The sequence below is a fragment of the Salvelinus sp. IW2-2015 genome, unplaced genomic scaffold, assembly GCF_002910315.2.
Source record: "Salvelinus sp. IW2-2015 unplaced genomic scaffold, ASM291031v2 Un_scaffold2210, whole genome shotgun sequence".
Lineage (NCBI taxonomy): Eukaryota > Metazoa > Chordata > Actinopteri > Salmoniformes > Salmonidae > Salvelinus > Salvelinus sp. IW2-2015.
Genome location: NW_019943540.1, coordinates 105,212 through 121,719, shown reverse-complemented (window position 1 = coordinate 121,719; position 16,508 = coordinate 105,212). Strand labels below are relative to the sequence as shown.

Genomic DNA, 16,508 nt, shown 5'->3' with positions numbered 1-16,508 from the left:
AGAGAAGAGAGAGAGAGAGAAGAAGAGAGAGAAGAGAGAAGAGAGAGAGAGAAGAGAGAGAAGAGAGAGAGAACAGAGAGAGAGAGAGAAAGAAGGGATTCAGTAGAAGCTCCACTCCAGTTAAATGTTTACCAGGCTGAGATGAGGTGCACAGAGTGTGCACCACATCCTCATTCATCAATTCAGCACTATTGCATTTAAAGTTGCATTACGTTGACCACGCATCCTGTTTCCCTATATAGAGTACTACTTCCTGGTCGAAATTATTGTAGCGAATTATAAGAAAAAAAACTAAAATCACATTTACTAAGTATTCAGACCTTTACCTCAGTACTTTGTTGAAGCACCATTGACAGCGATACAGCATCGTAGTTCTTGGTATGGATGCTACAAGTTGGCACACCTTATTTGGGGAGTTTCTCCCGTTTCCTTCTCTCAGATCCTCTCAACTCTGTCAGGTATTGGACGGGGAGCAAAGAGTCAATCTTGGTTTCGGGCGGCAGAGTAGCAGTGGTTACGACATTGGGCCAGTAACCAGCAGCTAGCTAGTGAGATTTAAGCATTGTCCATAACCAGCAGGTACCTATGGTTAGAGCAGGGCCATAACCAGCAGGTAAGCCACTATGTTAGAGCATTGGGCCAGTAACCAAGTAGCCTAGGGTTAGAGCAGGAAGTGCAAACATACGCGCCAGCGGGCCGGAACCGCCCCCAAGGGAGGTTCATCAGGCCCGCAAATTGAAAGGGAAAAAATGCATAAAAGACATGGAATTAATTTTTAATGCGCGCAATTTCATGGATTATCCTTAAGGCGCACTCTTTCCAATAGAGTAGAAGACCAAGCTGCTCACTGAGACAGACTGAAAACAGCAGACCGGAATCAAAGGCCCCATCTGCTGCTTGTTACGACGTTTGTTAATACCTTCGTCTCTACCTCATCCGCTACACCCTCATTAGCCAAAATTCGTTATCCCAAACGGAGAAAAGTAGATAAGAGTGTAGAATTTTCAAGAAAAAATGGACCACGTCCATATTCTTTTACAGAAGCACGAGAAACCTTCCGTGCTTGTGTGTTTGCAACCAAGTTTCGTTATTGAAGGAATTATAATAGTCGACGCCACTACGAAGGACTCATCACAGCAAAAATATGACGGCTTGCAAGACAACTGAAGAAAGAATAAGATCTAACGAAAATCTGGGGTCTGAGAAACAGCAGTCACTTTCATCCAGAGAGCCGAGAAGTCAGTGAATGCACGTAAAAAAGCACAGCACCTAATTTAATATTTTGAGCAGAGTATGGTATAATTTCTAATGGTCCTCCACTTGACATCTCCCATAGGCACCTCGTATGTGGCCACACGATGCGAAATGAATTTGACACCCCTGGTTAGAGCATTGGGCCAGTAACGAAAGGTGCTAAATCGAATCCCGAGCTGACGCATAACAAATCTGTCGTTCTGCCCTGTGAACAAGCGTTAACCCACTGTTCTAGCAGTCATGTAAATAAGAATTTTTTCTTACTGACTTGCCTAATAAAATAAAGTGTAAATAAAATAAAATTAATTATCAGACCAGAGAATCTTGTCTCATGATCGAAAGTCCTTAGGGGCTTTCCAATTCCAGCGGCTGTCATGATGCTTTACTGAGAGTGGCTTCCGTCTTGCCTACTCTACATAAAGGCCTTCTGAAGGGTCTCTCCATCTCCACAGAGGAAACTCTGGAGCTCTGTCGAGTGAACATCGGGTGCTTGTCACCTCTACCAAGGCCCGTCTCCGCCGATTGGCTCAGTTATGCCCAGAGCGGCCAGCTCTTAGAAAGAGTCTGGGGTTCCAAACTCTCCATCTAAGAATGAATGGGATGCCACTGTGATATCTTGGACCTTCAATGCGCCAGACATTTTGCCTCGACAATCCTGTCCTGTCTGAGCTCTACAGACAATTTATTCACCTATATGGCTTGTTTTTTCTCTATATGCACTGTAACTGTGGGACCTTATAGTAGACAGGTCGGTACCTCCAAACATCATGTCCAATCAATATATTTTCCACAGGTGAACTCCAATCAGTAGCTAGAAATATGAGAAACAGATGCACCTAGTTCAATTTTGAGTCTCGTTTAGAATCTTATGTTTGAATTAGTTATGTAAATAAGGTATTTCTGTCTTTTTTTTTAATACAATTGCAAAAAATTAGAACATCTTGTTTCCCTCTGTCATTATGGAGTATGTAGTCATTAGGCTATTGTGATGTGATTATGTATTGTGATGTCATTAGGTATTGTGAGATGGATGAGGACACTTTTTATTACCTTTTGTCAATAAGGGGTGCTGTTACACTTTTATTTTTGACATTGCCCCAATTAAAACTGCCTCCGTCAATTTCTTGCTCGTAACAATATGCATATTTTAGTATCTACTGGATAGAAAACACTCCTCTAGTTTCTATAAGAAGCAAGAGATAGAAGTTGGGAAAATTTTGTCTCCCTGAGTGTACAGAAACCAATTACTACCAGCACTATTCCATGACAGGTGCAGATTTACCAGGAAATTATTTACCCTCTGATCGGGGCTGTTATAAGCCACATGAATGCTATGAAGAAACCGACACTTGCACCTACCTTCTTTCCTCTGGGTCTGTATCACACCGGTTTCAATGACACCTCCTTACGATTCGATGGGACGTTACAGCCCATTATATAAATGACAAAAATTACAGAGGACCCGTTCTTTCTCAACAATGCGCCCACTCAAGCGTGTAAGGCCATCCGACCCTGCTCGTATTTTCTCAATCGTTTCTCACCCAAGTCGGGAGCAATATTTCTCCGGTCATTTTTCACGAGCATAGTTTAAAAACATCATAAGTAGTGAATTTGAAACCGTTTGTATATCAATTTCATTATCCGTTTAGTGCATTAGCTTTGAGGAATTGATTGTCAGATTGCCACTCTAAACTTTGGAACACGTTTTGCCAGTCCCGTTGCGATCTGTTAATAAGTGGAATTTCGGAGGACAGAGGACAATCTCATCGACCAAAAGGACGTTTTATAATCATAGAAAGAACAGTTGCCCAAGAAATGATGAAGAGAGCAGCTCAAAAGATAAGCAATATTCTGATTAAATGATATAAAACCGTGTTTCTGCTCGAAATATTTAAAGCATATTACGCCATTTTGTTTGGTATAGCTTATCTCTCTCCTTATCTCTATAAGCCCGCCCCAACCCGACACACATCTCCCTCCCCCGCTTGTTGTTGACAGTATCTGTGAGAAGAGATAACTAACCAAACAAAAATGGCGTAAATATGCGTTAAAAATTTCGACAAACAGTTTATCATATTTAAATATTGCTTCTTTGAGCTGTTCTTCCATCATATTCTTGGCAATGTATTCCTTCTATGTTATAAACGTCTTTGTCATAATGTCCTCTGATCCTCCGAAATACCACTAACGATCGAACGGACTCCAAAAACGGTTCAAAGTTTCGAGAGTGCAACGACAAATAAAATTCCTCAGAACTCGCACTAAACGGATTAAATTATAAAAAACGGTTCAAAATTCACTACTTATGATGTTGTAACACTAAAACGACTAAAACCATGACCGGAGAAATATGCTGTTAGAAAACGATTATGGAACGAGGCAGGTCCGATGGCTTACCGCTTGAGCGGCACGTTGAAAAGACGTTCTGTACATTTATTTGCATATAATGCTGAAACGTCCCCATCGACCTCATGAAAACTTGATGACTTACAGACCACCCAAGGAAGACGTAGGCAGACTGCGTTCTTCATAGCATCACTGTGGCCTTATAAACAGACCCAGATCAGAGGTAAAAATTCTGAAAGTCCTGAACCCTGTCATGAAAAAGTCTGTAGAAATTTCCTGTACCCTCAGAGACAAAATTCCAACTTCTATAGAAACTAGAGAGTGTTTTCTATCCAATAATAACAATAATATGCATATTGTACGAGCAAGAATTGACTACTAGGCAGTTTAATTTGGCAATGTCAAAAAAATAAAAGTGCTAACAGCACCCCCTATTGACAAAAGGTTAAATAAAAAATGTCCTCATCAATCTACACACAATACCCATAATGACATCACAATACCCCATAATGACATCACAATACCCCATAATGACATCACAATACCCCATAATGACAGAGGGAAAACAGATGTTTCTACATTTTTGCAATTGTATTAAAAACAAAAGACAGAAATACCTTATTTACATAACTATTCAAACATACGTATTCAAAACGAGACTCAAAATTGAACTCAGGTGCATCCTGTTTCCATATTTCTACTACTTGATTGGAGTTCACCTGTGGAAAATTATATTGATTGGACATGATTTGGAAAGGTACACACCTGTCTATATAAGGTCCCACAGTTGACAGTGCATATCAGAGAAAAAACCAAGCCATAAGGTCGAATAAATTGTCTGTAGAGCTCAGAGACAGGATTGTGTCGAGGCCAAAAAATGTCTGCAGCATTGAAGGTCCCCAAGAACACAGTGGCATCCATCATTCTTAGATGGAAGAAGTTTGGAACCACCCAGACTCTTCCTAGAGCTGGCCGCCTGGCCAAACTGAGCAATCGGGGAGAAGGGCCTTGGTCAGGGAGGTGACCAAGAACCCGATGGTCACTCTGACAGAGCTCCAGAGTTCCTCTGTGGAGATGGGAGAACCTTCCAGAAGGCCTTTATGGTAGAGTAGCCAGACGGAAGCCACTCCTCAGTAAAAGGCACATGACAGCCCGCTTGGAAATTGCCAAAAGGCACCTAAGGACTTTCCGATCATGAGAAACAAGATTCTCTGGTCTGATGAATTACATTTTTATTTTATTTAACCTTTATTTAATTAGGCAAGTCAGTTAAGAAAAAAATTCTTATTTACAATGACTGCCTAGAAACAGTGGGTTAACTGCCTTGTTCAGGGGCAGAACGACAGATTTGTACCTCGTCAGCTCGGGGATTCGATTTAGCAACCTTTCAGTTACTGGCCCAATGCTCTAACCCAGGGGTGTCAAACTCATTTCGCATCGTGGGCCACATACGGCCTAGGGAGATGTCAAGTGGGCCGGACCATTAAAATTATACCATACTCTGCTATAAATAATTAAATTAGGTAGCTGGCTTTTACCGCTGCTTCACTGACTTCTCGGCTCTGGATGAAAGTTGACTGCTGTTTCCTCAGACCCGCCAGCAATTCGTTAATCTTATCTCTTCTCAGTTGTCCTTGCAAGCCGTCATATTTTTCGCTGTGATGAGTCTCGTAGTGGCGTCGAATATTATATTCCTTCAATACCGAAACTTGTTGCAAACACACCAAGCACGAAGTTTCCAGCAAAGCTCTGAAATAATAGGACGTGGTCCATTTTTCTTTGAAAATTCTACACTCCTTATCTACTTTTCTCCGTTGGATAACGACATTTTGGCTAATGAGGGTAGCGGAGAGGAGAGACCAAGGTATTAACAACGTCGTAACAAGCAGCAATGGCGCAATGATACCTGCTGGCTGTTTGCAGTCTGCTCAGTGATGCAGCTTGTCTTCATCTCTGATGGAAAGAGTGCGCCCCTTAGCGGATAATCCATGAATTGCAGCGAATTAAAAATATTAATTCCATGTCTTTTATGCATTTTTTCCACTTTCAAATTACCTGCGGCCTGATCGAACCTCCTTGGGGCCGGTTCCGGCCCGCGGGCCGTATGTTTGACACCACCTGCTCAAACCAACTAGGCACCTGCTGGTTACTGGCCCAATGCTCTAACCACTAGGCTACCTGCTGTACTGGCCCAATGCTCAACACAGGCCTCAGTACTGGCCCAACTCTACACTAGCACCTCTGGTTACTGGCCCAATGCTCTAACCACTAGGCATACCTGCCGCCCCGAAACCAAGATGACTCTTTGCCCCGCCAACCTGACAGAGCTTGAGAGGATCTGCAGAGAGGAACGGGAGAAACTCCCCAAATACAGGTGTGCCAAGCTGTAGCATCATACCCAAGAAACTCGATGCTGTAATCGCTGTCAATGGTGCTTCAACAAAGTACTGAGAAAGGGTCTGAATACTTATGAAATGTGATATTCAGTTTTTTATTCTTTATACATTCGCTACATTTGACCAGAAGTAGTACTCTATATAGGGAACAGGATGCGATGGTCAAACGTAATGCACTTTAAATGCAATAGTGTCTGAATGAGAATGAGATGTTGGATGCACACTCTTGCACCCTCATCTCAGCCTGGTAAAACATTTAACTGGAGTGGAGCTTACTGACTGGATCCCTTTTTCTCCTCTCTCTCTCTCTCCTCCTCTCTCCTCTCTCTCTCTCCTCTCCTCTCTCTCTCTCTCCTCCTCTCTCTCTCTCTCCTCTCTCCTCTCCTCCCTATCCCTGACTCTCTTCTCGCCCTCTCTCCCGACACTCTCATTCTCTCTCTCTCTGAATATCTCTCTCTCCTCTCTCTCTCTCTCCTCAGGTGTTACATCATAATCTGCTCAGGACGACAGCAAGTACTATCACTTCCGTCCCGTCATGGACACTTACATCCAGAAGCACTTTGGCTGAGCGTTGGCGTACAAGTAGTCTCTGTTAGTCGTACAACAGACATGACACGAGGCTAAGATGTTGACCTGAGCCCCAGCTGGCTATTTGCTGATCAAGATCACACCTTTGTTGTAGCTGGTTTCTCTCTCAAAGTTAAGTTAGTTTATCGTCCCTCATCCTTATTGTGTATGTAGTGGTTTATCGTTGATCTAAAGATAACGTAGATTTGCCATTCTCAGAGAGCTTCAACATTTGTATTTGTTATGGATCCCCATTAGTTCCTGCCAAAGCAGCAGCTACTCTCCTGGGCTCAGCGAATATAAGGCAGTTATATTCAATTTTAAAAACATTACAATACATCACAGATTTCACAAACACTGTGTGCCTCAGGCCCCTACTCACTACATATCTACATTACTAAATCCATGTGTATGTATGTGTATAGTGTGTGTGTGTGTGTGTGGTGTGTGTGTGTGTGTGTATGCATGTGTCTGTGCCTATGTTTGTGTGCTTCACAGTCCCGCCGTTCCATGAGGTGATTTTTATATCAGTTTTTTTAAATAAGATTTTACTCCTTGCATCAGTACTTGATGTGGAAAGAGTCCATGTAGTCATGAGCCATGTAGTACTGTGCGCCTCCCATAGTCTGTTCTGGACTTGGGGACTGTGAAGAGACCTCTTGTGGCATGTCTTGTGGGGTATGCATGGGTGTCCGAGCTGTAGTTCATACAGACAGCTCGGTACATTCAACATGTCAATACCTCTCATAAATACAAGTAGTGATGAAGTCAATCTCCCCTCCACTTTGAGCCAGGAGAGATTGACATGCATATTATTAATATTAGCTACCAATATTTAGTTGAGGTTTAGGGTTTAGTGAATGATTTGTCCCAAATACAAAGTTTTTAGTGTTAGTTCTAAATATTTCTAACTAATATTTCTAATCCTTGACACCCACTCTGAAACGAACTGCAGCTCTTTGTTAAGTGTTGCAGTCATTTCAGTCGCAGTAGTAGCTGACATGTATGGCTTTACTCAAAGCATGTTATTAGTAAAGATTGAAAAAAGTAAGGGGCCTAGACAGCTGCCCTGGGGAATTCCTGATTCTACCTGGATTATGTTGGAGAGGCTTCCATTAAAGAACACCCTCTGTTCTGTTAGACAGGTAACTCTTTATCCACAATATAGCAGGGGGTGTAAAGCCATAATACATACGTGTTTCCAGCATCAGACTATGATCAATAATGTCAAAAGCCACACGGAAGTCTAACAAAACAGCCCCCACAATATTTTTATCATCAATTTATCTCAGCCAATCATCAGTCATTTCTGTAAGTGCTATGCTTGTTGAATATCCTTCCCTTTAAGCATGCTGAAAGTTTATTGTCAATTTGTTTACTGTAAAATAGCATTGTATCTGGTCAAACACAATTTTTTCCAAATGTTTACTAGGGGTTGGTAACAGGTGGATTGGTTGGCTATTTGAGACAGTAAAGGTGGCTTTACTATTCTTAGGTAGCGGAATGACTTTTGCTTCCCTCCAAGCCAAGGGGCACACACTTTCTAGTAGGCTTAAATTGAAAATATGGCAAATAGGAGTGGCAATATCGTCCACTATTATCCTCAGTAATTTTCCATTCTGATTGTCAGACCCCGGTGGCTTGTTGTTGTTGATGGACAACAATAGTTTTTTCACCTCTTCCACCATCACTTTACGGAATACAACATTTCAATGCTTGTCTTTCATAATTTGGTCAGATATACTTGGATGTGTATTGTCAGCGTTTGTTGCTGGCATGTCATGCCTAAGTTTACTCATCTTGCCAATGAAAAAATCCTTAAAGTAGTTGGCAATATCAGTTGGTTCTGTGATGATTGAGTCATCTGATTCAATGAATGATGGAGCTGAGTTTGCCTTTTTCATTTAAGGTGCTCCAAATCTTATTATTATCATTCTTTGTCATTTATCTTTGTTTCATAGTGTAGTTTCTTCTTCTTTTTATTCAGTTTAGTCAAATAATTTCTCAATTTGCAGTATGTTTGCAGCCAGACTTATTTCCCATTCCTTTCGCCTCATTCCTCTCAACCATAACATTTTTCAATTCCTCATCAATCCACAGGGATTTAACAGTTTTTACAGTCATTTTCTTAATGGGTGCATGCTTATTAGTATTTGGAATAAGCAATTTCATAAATGTGTCAAGTGTATTTTTTTTCTTTCTGTCTGTTTGCTCCTCATTACACACCACAGACCAGCAAATATTCTTTACATCAACAACATAGGAATCACTACAAAACGTCTTGCATGACCTCTTATAGACTATATTAGGGCCTTTGGAATGTTGGTTTTCCTAGATATGGCTACTATATTGTGATCACTACATCCGATGAATCTGGATACTGCTTTCAAGCTACATAAAAAATGTGATCAATACATGTTAATGATTTTATTCCTGTGCTGGTAGGTTGACCCTGGTAGGTTGACTGATAACCTGATCCAGGTTGCAGGCACTAGTTACAGTTTGAGTGGGCAGCTTGATGAAAGCCAGTCAATATTTAAATAACCCGGAAAATATACCTCATTTCACACACGTTATCCAGATCCTGACTGTTAGCACTTTAGAGAGACTTAAGAAAAGTATCATACATATTTACATGAAACCGCTATCAGTACTAAAAGAAGATCCTACCATTGTCTGACCTATGTTGGTTGAAAGAGACACCTGTTAATTGAAATGCATTCCAGGTGTCTACCTCATGAAGCTGGTTGAGAGAATGTCAAGAGTGTGCAAAGCTGTCATCAAGGAAAAGAGTGGCTACTTTGAAGAATCTCAAATATATTTCGATTTGTTTAACACTTTTTTAGTTACTACATGATTCCATATGTGTTATTTAATAGTTTTGACGTCTTCACTATTATTCTACAATGTAGGAAATAGTAAAAAAATAAAAATAAAAGTGGTGTGTCCGAACTTTTGACTGGTACTGCATGTTGTGATGAATGGTCTTTCCTGTGTTGTGTGTCCCATCCAGAGAGTTGATCCGCTGTCTGAAGTGGTACATGGACCGTTCTGCAGAAGTGGTGAAACAGGACCACATCCAGGAGGCCATGAGGGTAGGAGCTCCACTGGAAGTTGTCCCTGTCCTTTTGACCATAGACACGGGGCGATGTTTTGAGTTGGGGGTGCTGAAAATTTCCTTGACCGTGTTTGTGACCTGACCAGAAAAAAAACTCTGGGCCCTTGTTAAATAAAATACAAGGCTCAAAGCTTTTTTCCTGGTCAGAAATATTCTGATCAGAAAACAATCATTACATACGCAACACCTGTACAGTAAAGTTTAAATTGAATGTGTTTAGGAGACTACTCAGTAAGCGAGTTGAATAAACTATTAATAAAGTGTACACATTTATATCAAATATGCCACAATGCAATGTAAAAGTGCTCCCTGTAAATAATAGATTGTATCCGCATTATTTTAAAAAGTGGATGACAGTCTGCACCCCCATTCTGTCCTTAGAGAGCATGTCTGGTTACATCCATGTCCCATGCCATGGCTCTGTCTGTTTATCTGGCTCTGGGATGGTCCTCCTCAATCCTGTATGTCTGAAAACTATCACGGTTGACTGAAAATAAATAAGGTTTTATTTATTTAAAAAATATCACACCTTTTTAAAGGTTTCTATGTCGTTGTTTCCCCTCCTCTTAATGTATGATAAAAAATCACGGTAGACTGAAACCCTACCAGGTTTTTAATACTTATCTTAATCAAATTAATTGTTTTCTAGGCCTACATTAAGAAAGTAATGCCTTTGCCACGTTGTTTACAGAACCTTGATTTCCAGTTTTCACAAGTGAACAAGACTTGAAAAGTATGGCAATGTGAGACTAACATTTCTATGCCCTTGTCTCCTCTCCCCCTTCCCCCTCATCCCCCAGGCTCTGGAGTACCTGTTGAAGTTCATTATCCAGTCTCGGATCCTGTACTCCCGTGCTACCTGTGGTATGGAGGAAGAACAGTTCAGAGCCAGCATCCAAGAGCTCTTCCAGTCCATCCGCTTTGTCCTCAGTCTGGACAGCCGTAGCTCTGAGACACTCATCTTCACACAGGTTAGAAATCTACACACATGCACACACGCACACAGTGCTTTGTGTTGAGTCTGGACAGCCACAGCTCAGAGACACTCATCTTCACGTAGGTTAGAGTCCTCCCTACACAAAGTACACCCAAAGTACATAAAGTTGTCTAGCCTAATAGTAGCCTAGCAGTAGCCTAGCCTAGCAGTAGCCTAGCCTAGCAGTAGCCTAGCACAGCAGTAGCCTAGCAATAGTCTAGCCTAGCAATAGCCTAGCCTAGCAATAGTCTAGCCTAGCAATAGCCTAGCAATATAATAGCCTAGCCTAGCAGTAGCCTAGCCTAGCAGTAGCCTAGCGGTGGGTCAATGTTGATTAGACTCTCACCATTGTGCAGTTTTCATTACTGATCTTCTTTCCGGACATCAAGATATCTTAGATACTGTATGTGTGTAACTCTGTCTTTAATCTCTTTTGAAGGCTGCGTAGAGAATGACTGACTTTTTATTCACCTACTTCCAGACTGCAACCAATTCACCATTGATTAATTATTCCCACCAGGGAGTGAAGAGACTAGCTACCGTGTGAGGACGCTGTATTGCTGGCATAATCCTCATCTATCCCATCATTACATCAGTTACATCGCTTTATTCTCTTTTCAGCTCTGCAGCTGCCAAATGTTGATTTTCAAATCTAGCTACAGTAGTTAGTATCTCTTTGCTATTTCAGTTACTTTACAATCTATAGTTTGTAATGTTATCTTTTTGCTTAGTTAAATTTAAGTTTCTTAGGTTAATTAACCTGTGCCAATTTATTGTCTTAATTTAAGTTCCTTAGATTAATTAACCTGTGCCACTATATTGTCTTAATTTAAATTTCTTAGATTAATTAACCTGTGCCACTATATTGTCTTCATTTGCCCCTTTTTGCAACTTCCTTATGTACATGTCCCCTCCTCTGGGACCTTCCCTGTCCCCTGACTGTCCTGTCCCCTCCTGGTCAGACCCCTCAGGTCTCCCAGCCTGACTCTGGACAGGGGCAGCCCCCCGGCCCCAACAGCTGTACTCAGGCCTGGAGCGCCAATGCTCCTCGCCCCTCTCCTCTCTCAGTAAGTAGCTACAGCCCTTCCAGTGTTGGCCGTCCTCTGACAAATGTGTCCTCTGATCAATTCCGCCAGTTCACTCTGCCATGAAGCACTTCCCATACCACCAACCAACCCCTTTTACAAACAGCAGGAAATCCACCTACCACTTCTCAAATCACCAACCAACCAACCAACCAACCAACCAACCAACCCCCCTTTACAAACAATAAATCTACCTACCACCTCTCAAATCACCAACCCACCAACCAACCCCTTTTTACAAATTACTTCTCAACCAATCCACTTATCTCCTCCTAATTTACCAATCAACCCATTTTACAAACAGCAAGAATCTCAACCTCCCTACTAATCTGCCTAGCTCCTCCCCAAGTCACCACCCCTTCTGCAAACTACAAGAATCTCAACCTCCCTACTAATCTGCCTAGCTCCTCCCCAAGTCACCACCCCTTCTGCAAACTACAAGAAACTCAACCTCCCTACTAATCTGCCTAGCTCCTCCCCAAATCACCACCCCTTCTGCAAACTACAAGAAACTCAACACTCCCGACTAATTCTGCCTAGCTCCTCCCCAAATCACCACCCTTTCTGCAAACTACAAGAAACTCAACCTCCCTACTAATCTGCCTAGCTCCTCCCCAAATCACCACCCCCTTCTGCAAACTACAAGAAACTCAACCTCCCTACTAATCTGCCTAGCTCCTCCCCAAATCACCACCCCTTCTGCAAACTACAAGAAATATACAACCTACGTCTCGAACCGACCCTCAACCATGTCACCAACCAACCCACAGCTGAAATGAAGCCCTACAAATGTATTTGGTTTGCTTCCTTTGTGTGTTTTTGTTGTGTTTGGTTTGTTATTAACCTTTCCAGTCTCCTACTGTTTCATCATCACGTCTGCTCTCCATTCACCTACCTACACCTCTATCACGTCAATCACCTCAATCTGTGTTATGTAATGACTCTGTGTGATGACTATGTGTGATGCCTGTCGTGCTTGTAGATACATCCACACTACTTTCCCCAGGACTGTCTCATTTGGACTGCAAGGCCATAGGTGAGCCATGGTACCCAGTAGCTAAAGTATCAATAATACCATCTATGAATGGGGAAATCTCTAATCATTTCAGATAGGATCCCTCAATTTCAAACCTCCTAGGTTCATGGTACATATGTCAGATCTTAACTTGATTACTCTTTTGTTCTGGAGAACTTTCCTGTTGGACTCTTAGTCTGTTCAAAAAGTACTACGTTGTTGTGATGACAATACCAACCAGAGGGCGAACATAACTTGAAAGACTTTGGCTGCAAGCAGGACTAAGGCAGAGAGGAAGAGGCGAAGAGAGAGGGCTCACTCTCACCAAAATAAGTCCAGAATAAACCTACTGTGTTTCTATGGATTTAATAGGCAGACCTGAGCTTGTCGCCTGCCTTCCTGCCTCTGGGACGACTCCCACTGTTAGGGCAGCGACATAAGCATCTCGTCATTAAATACAGATCTCTGACTAAGGTAACACCGACATCATCTTTTAGGGAGCGGTGAGGAGGTGACCAATAATGGATGCAATTGAGATCAGCTGTGCAGGTGAATTTAGCGCTATTGATGGTTTAACGAGACATCACCTGGTGATAATCTAGCTGCATCGATGGTTGCAATAGGCCCCTTGTTATTTGACTATATTCCAATAGGCTACATTCTGTAAGCTACCCGTTAGCCTATCAATTGTCACATAATGAAAGATTTTAAAACAGATAATAGCCTACTGTTTGTGTTTCCATGGCTAATCAAACAGTGCAGATATCAATTGCCCTAGTTAACTCAATTATCTTTTTCCTGCCAAGGTGGGATTTAACAGTCACATCTAGATGCAATACAGCTTTGTCAAATTGTCAAAAGTGTTTTGTTTTTTTTGCCTTTACCCTAACCCTAAACATGTAGCTAACCTTAACCTCTGAGTGAACAAGTACACATTTGTATTTTATAAAAATAAAAATAAATGACAATATAGTAACAAATGGATATAGTATATCCATAACAGTACATTCTCTTCTTATGAAACATAAAATACGATAGAAAAAAAACAAATAAACCATCTTTAGAACTACTAATCACTACACATGAATTGAAAGTGACAGTTTCGCAAAAGTTAATGTATCTCAAATAAAATAAACAGAAAAAGGTCAGTGGTTACAATTGTATAAACCTATGATAGAGTTGTAAGAATATCTAGTTGTTGTTTTTTGTCATTGACTAATTGTGGAGATTGTAAGCATTTCAAGAGCCTTTATTCTAGAGAAGAGCATTTCACTTCAAGAGCCTTTATTCTAGAGAAGAGCACTTCACTTCAAGAGGTATGGTGGAGCTACAGGGTTTGACGGACAACTTTGAGAGCCAATGGACTTAAGAGTTTTGATGACAAGCTATGTTGAATCCATTTCACTGCACTAGGGGTTGTGAAACGTTCAAACAGACGAAAAGGCCAACCAATGGTATTGATTCATGTAAACAAATATATATATATATATATTTGGAGTTGGTATGATGTTATAATAATATAAATCTATGTAGTTGAAGTGATTTGGTCAAATGTGATAATTAAGTTACTTCAGAAATTACAATACAAGTACAGCCCACAGAGCGTAACTAGAACAGTACGTATTCCTCCAGACAGTCCTAGTTCCCCCAGACAGTCCTAGTTCCTCCAGACAGTACTAGAACCTCCAGACAGTCCTAGTTCCTCCAGACAGTACTGGTTCCTCTAGACAGTACTAGTTCCTCCAGACAGTACTAGAACCTCCAGACAGTCCTAGTTCCTCCAGACAGTACTAGTTCCTTCAGACAGTACTTGTTCCTCCAGACAGTACTAGTTCCTCCAGACAGTACTAGTTCCTCCAGACAGTACTAGTTCCTAAGAAGAGATAGAATAGAAGTAGAATTACTCATGTTGAGGAACTGCGAGATAGATAGCATTGAGTCTGGATGAACTGAGTGCAAACTGGTCTGGAGGAGATTGACAGCAGTATCTTATAATCTAGTGCTGGAGGTATCTAAGCTCTGTCTGACCCATGATGTGATCGACTATGTTTTATAATCTGACCTTGGAAGGAACTAGTTGATCTGGTGCTGCACGGAGAATAAGTGAAAGTACTGATCTGGCGGGAGAGTTAGTATTTTTATGATATGCGAGGAATACTGAGCTACTATTAGTGTGAGAGCGCAACCTAGTATATGTGCACAGGTCTTTGGATGACTTACGCTTACTGCTTGCGAGAGTGATACACATTGCTAGTACTAGACAAAAGTACGCTACCTTCTCGAAAGTGAGCGTGTGTTTTATCTTATAATCGTCATCGCGAGGCGCTAAGTTTAATCGTTGTACGCGAAGAACTGTGAATCTCACACAGTGTCTGGTTGTGGAATCATAATCATGTACTCTGCATTAACTGTACTGGAGGAAATGGATGTAACTCGTCATGGGGATTAATTATACAGTTATAACTCTCTATGCATTGCTGACCAAGTTGAACACAGGTTTTTTGATATGTAGAGAGGTAACTAGGAATCGTCTTGGGGCAGTAGTAACCTTAGTACTGGACCAAGATCTGAGAGCAGAACTAGTACGTGGGTTGTTTTATGAGTAAATTCTAGCTCTAGCAGTTTACTGGTCGACCAGAAAGGAGTAGAGAACTAGGGCTTTTTTAGTCTATGGCTGGAAGAGCCTCTGACACAATAATTATATACTGGTCAGGGAACCAGTACTAGATGTTCGTAATCCGAGCGAAAGCGTAGTAACTGTTCTTGGATGAATAAATCGCTAGATACTGCGTTCTTTTGACTCGGAAGCAATGTGAGTACGTAGGTTGTCTATAGAGAGTACTAGATACTCTACTGTCATGTTGATAGATACATGTGACGTCACATGTGTAAGCGCAGAGTAGTTATTTTGTCATATGAAGGACTCAGAACTCTGCAGTCTGGATGGAACGCTTACGTAAACTGGTGGTACACATACGGTATACGCATATAGGTTATAGATACTTGCTAGAGGAATCTAGTGCTCGTTTTTCATGCGAGGAACGGTAGGATGTCTGGATGGACAGGGCTTACTCAAATGTCATTGTCGACGGATAGTGATGTTTATAATGATCTGAGAAGTGGCACAGTATACTAGATCAGAGGTGTGAACTCATCTAAGGTTGGTAGAGTCTAGTCTGGATAGGATGGAGCTCGTAGTCTGAGCTGAACCGAGAGTACATAAGTGGAACACAGTTTTCAAGGAGGAGAGATTGCTTACTTGACTGGACTCGTTGAGATGTAAGCTATCTGACGTATGTACTGAGGTGGTAGACAACATGGTTAGTTACTGTTAGTTCTCTGGAAGGAAACTAGTAGCACCTGCATGATGAAGTAGACGTGCACATAGTATCTAGCGAAGCATGGCTTTATGTACTTTGTTATGTAGAATCTATGCATACTGGAGTCCAACTTTTGATCTGAGTACGAGCAGAGATAGATATACTTTTAAGCATCACTTGTGACAGAGGTGTATATTATTGTTATAGTTGTGAATGAGAGGAAACTTGTAATGGTTTGAGGAACTGAGTAGCTGTCTGGAGGTGCTAGTACTGGTCTGGAGGAACTATACTGTCTGAGGAAAGTACTGTCTGAGAATAGTACTGGTCTGGAGAACTAGTACTGTCTGGAGGAACTAGGTTATACTGTCTGGAGGAACTAGTACTGTCGGAGGAAGCTGAGTAGCTGTCTGGATGAACTAGTATGTCTGGAG

At 41.5% G+C, this 16,508-nt stretch overlaps 1 pseudogene; it reads left to right on the top strand.

Moving 5' to 3' along the window:
- The first annotated feature begins 5,897 nt into the window (after positions 1-5,897).
- LOC112073288 (dedicator of cytokinesis protein 3-like) overlaps positions 5,898-16,508 on the top strand; it is a 79,758-nt pseudogene continuing 69,147 nt past the window's right edge.